Here is a 4714-nt window from a genome sequence, read left to right as displayed (position 1 = left end):
GGAGGAAATGTCCTGTAGAAAGTTCCAAGCATGCCAGGTCTTCGTTTTCTTACTGGACATGGGCTAGTTTAGGAGCATCGTGTGATGGAGCATAAAGCGTGGACTTTGAGTACAACCGGGTCTGGGGCTGAACACAAGCTTAGCCATTCGTGAACTGCCTGACCTAAGACATGTTCTTAATCATTCTGAATTTCAGTTTCTCAATCTGGGTAAAGAGAATAATAAGATTTACCAGTAGGAGTTATAGGATTTAGTTTCTTTTCTGGTTCTCTGATCTACTCTGTAGTTTTGGCAAGTCATGTGACCTCTTCAGGCCTACTTATCTTTGAGTGAAAATGAAGGTCTTAGTGGTTCTCCACAGGAATATGATTTTCTCCCATCCGAGGGCATCTGGAAGTGTGTGTGGTGTTTCTTGATTGTCATGAAACTAAGGGAATCAAGAACGTAAAGTGCCCTGTAAGGGGGAGGACAGTCCCATACAACAGAGAATTGTTCCATCAGAAAGTCAATGTAGCCCTGTTGTGAAACGCAATTAGATCATCTCTGAAGTCCTTGTCACCTTAACATTTCATCATTTTACTCTATGTCATTGTTTCCTTACAATTACGATGGATGAAGTAGATAATTAAATGCTATGAGCCACCCTGCCACACATGAGCATGTTTATCAAAATGAAGGATGGTGGAATAAAGAACTGGCTTTTCTTGGGTTGGAGTAAAGTGCTCAAGGCAAGTCTCAGAGCGTGTGAGACAGAAGCTTCCCTGGAAATAGTTCCTAAAGTGCTCACTACGCAGAGTAAAGGAAACCCACATTTCATGAGCAGAGTTGCAGGTACTCTGACATGGGTTATCCCACTTAATCCACACAGCAATCCTATGTGGTGTGTGCTATTTCCCTCGTTTTACAGATGAAATCTACTCATAGCTCCAGGGATTTTTTTTTTCCAATCTGGGTGACTTGAATTGTGTGTGTGTGTGTGTGTGTGTATTTCAAAAGTCATGGAAAAGTACAACATAGAGAATAGATTAAAGTGCTACACGTTGTTCTGGGTGCCCCCATTCTGCCTTTACGTCACATGGCCCAGCAACCCTCACCACCACATGTGGGTTCTGAACACCTCCACTTGTCAGCATCCAGGCCTAACTGACCTGAGGCCTTGGAGAAAAGAGAACATCTTTCCTCTGCCTCTGCTAAGACCCACCTCTTATGCTCCCACCTCCTTCCCCGGGACTGACCTCTTTCCAGGACGACTGGTGGTCAGACTGTCCGTTCCTTTCAGGGGAAACTCCAACCTCCACCCCCTAGGAGTGTAGTTTTGTTCTTTAGCCCCAAAAGACATCAGAACACATTTTTATATCAGCAGGTCTGCCAAGTAGGTTATTCAATCTTTAATAACACCACGTGGGGTCAGCCACAATCCCATCCAGGTCCCTTTGCTCCAAGCAAAGTTCCTTGGCTCTGTCTCTGCTCCAGCATAAGGAAAGAGAAGATTGTGGCTTGTGTGTATTCCCAGACTCTTTGGGATCTCTGCTGCTGACCTGGGAGCAAGAATACATATTGTTCCAGTGTTTGGAGTAGTGACATGCAAAACATCATGGCCCAGATGTGGACCTAGAAAAGCCCCACTGAAGCAAAGATAATGGGTGGTAAGACAGCGCTGCCCACAGTGATGGTCCTCATGTACATAATTAGACAAATGGTTCAGTTTATACCTCTCCATTCCAGAAGAGGGTCTTCGCTCCACCTTTCTTTACTAAAGCCTGTTGTGACTAGTTCCCCCAGAACAAAGGAAAAGCCAACTCAACAAATTAAAACTCAGGAGACTGTAAACAACAAGTTTTTCAAGTTTCAGCTCACCAAGTGTTCAAACTTTGGACTATAATATCAGTCAGGATCATTTGTTACACCCCACAAACACACACTGATTGCCCATTAAGTGCCAGGTACAATGCCAAGTCTTAAAAGACAAAAATAATTATGAAAAAAGGATTCCAGACTCAGGAATAAACATGTATAGAAACTCAGTCACAAGATCCTGATAAACACACTCTAGCAACAAACTCTTACTGCTATACATCTCTTTGTCAAGCCCAAGAGTGGTGATCCCAGTAAACCGAAGTCATCCCTGATAGGCATATTTAGAAAAGGAGGAATGGGATGGAAGTGGGATAGTTGAAAATAGAAAATGAAGGTAAATCGTAGAGCATTTCTGCAATGAAGCCTCAGGAAGATAAGGAAGCTGAGAGAAGGCTACTTCCTTAGGATTGTACTCTGGGATCGTAGAGAAGCAAGGGACTGAGACATCCATAAGAGGGCTTGACAGACAGGGCTGAGCAGAGACACAAGGCACCCTGGGAAGGCCGACAGTGTAGCACTTCTTCAGATCAATGTTATTTTTAAAAATGGCTCAACATGTATTTAGTGAGGTTAGGGTTAGGGGCTTTTTATTAGTGAAAGTGCATATAATTCCTCCTCCTCCTCCAGCTCCTCCTCTTGCTCTTTCTTCTGCTTCCCTTGTCAAATAATTCAGTCCTAATGCTATCCGGTGAGGCAGGACAAGGTAGGCTTCCTCACCATTGGGGGAAAGAGCCGTAATAACCCCAAGTAGGGTATCGAAGCTCACAAGGAGAACACAGTGTCACACATGGGGACAGCCCACTAGGACACATCAGAGCTCTAGCATGAGGAGGATAGCGCCCCCACAGGGGAGGCCCCAGGTAGGGCGTTGGGGCAAGGGTGAGAGGATGTCTTTGTGGAAAGGCAGCCTGGCAAGGGCTGTCAGCACTCTGGGACTAAGGAGGGCATCTGGGCAGAGGAAAGGATGGCAGCAGAGATGTTAGGTTGGTTACATACAAGAGAATTGATCAAAAGAGGAAATAAAATGAAGATAATGGAGCCAGGTTTCTCATGCAGAAGAGAGGTACACATATGGGAAGGAATGCCTGAACCCTATGGTGATGGATTGGAATTGGAGGTATTGGTGTGAAGTCAAGGTTATCAATAGATATAGGTAGAGACATATAGACATAAGTGTGTTTGTATACATATATCAAGAGGGAGAGAATCCATCCACCAAAAAGGCCTTGGAGCAACAATACACCAGTAGCAATGAGCACACTTAGCACCCAGATCTTGAATCCTAAACACCATTCTCCACTCAAAGGAATCAGGGCTCCTTGAGAGGAAATGACTGACTCCACCCTGGGGTAGGGAATGTAAAGATGAGCCTGGACCATGTTATGCCACAAAGCAACAAGTGCTCACAGAGTGAGGGACATGGCAAAAGGACACAGAAGCCAGCCTGAACGGGTGCCAAAAACAAGAACAATTTATCAAGATAAATTATGGTAGTAATCGATTATTACCCAAACACATGAGCCCATATTCATATTGAGAAAACAAACAATGAATTGTAAGATGAATGAGATACAAGATACACACATAATTTCAGTCTCTCCCCACAAAATACTTACTAATTACAAAGGGGAAAAGATAAGTCTCAGAGGTGAAAAAGTTCTCTGTGTTGCATTTGCAATTTTTCTGTGTGATTGTTTCAAAATTATATATGTATTTTAAAATTTCTTGTAGAAATACTAATTCTGATTGAAACAGAGTCAGTGGTCTGAAAAAATTCAAAAAAATATTTCCAGCTTTTCTTGTAGCTCGTTCTTTTTGGAATTTTCTAATCCTGGTCAATTATTGGGAGGGGTATTCAATCACAAAAGAAATCCATCATTTATTCCCTCCACAGGAAGGTCCCCGTGCCAGGCTTCACTCAGTTTCAGAATTCCAGTTGCCTGGGACTGCTGACTTTCAAACTGGATGAGACTGCATGTGGGCATTGAAAAAATATTTGGAAGACAAGGCTTGGCACTCAAGTTACTTTATTTCTCCTCAAGGGTGCTATCTGTGGGCAGAACCAATCTACCATTGTACTGCTGTATTCCTCTGCTGCTTAAGCCAAAGATCCCTGCTCCCAGCATCCCTCCCCAGGCTCTTTTGTGGACATCACAATTGGAATTACGGCTGAGTGTGAGAAATGACTCAACAGTCCTGACTCGAAGACCGTTTGAATAGACACACAGACTCAGAGGAAGGAAAATGCCTCTTACTGTACATGCTATCTCAGCAAAGCCAAACAAATTTGCATGCATATTGTTGCAAGTACAGAGGAGAGAGATCTGAAAATGTTTCCATCAAGCAAGGGGTTGCACATTTAAATTGTTTGTAGCAGGGGCCAGCCCTGTGGCACAGCAGTTAAGTTCACACGTTCTGCTTCATCGGCCTGGGGCTCGCTGGTTTGGATCCTGGATGTGGACCTACACACTACTTGTCAAGCCATGCTATGGCAGGCGTCCCACATATAAACTAGAGGAAGACTGGTACGGATGTTAGCTCAGGGCTAATCTTCCTCAAAATAAATAAATAAATAAATCCTTTGTAGCATATTCATATTACTATATTAAGATGTGTACAATGCCATGGATAATCCCTCTCAGAGCCGCCATGTATGGTTGGGCCTGTTGTGTCCTGCGCAAGGGCACCTGGCTGATTAAGGCTGTGTCCACCCAGAGAAAGAGCTGTATTTTAAATTTTGCATGGAGGAGCTGTATGGCCCAGCTGCAGCCCTGAACGTATTATCTGTACTGCTCTAACTTAGTGAAAAACAAAAAAATTGTATAAGAACCTTAATATGTTCACTTCTGACTCCACT

The sequence above is a fragment of the Equus caballus genome, chromosome 24 (genome assembly GCF_041296265.1).
Source record: "Equus caballus isolate H_3958 breed thoroughbred chromosome 24, TB-T2T, whole genome shotgun sequence".
Lineage (NCBI taxonomy): Eukaryota > Metazoa > Chordata > Mammalia > Perissodactyla > Equidae > Equus > Equus caballus.
Note: the sequence above shows the minus strand (reverse complement) of the source record.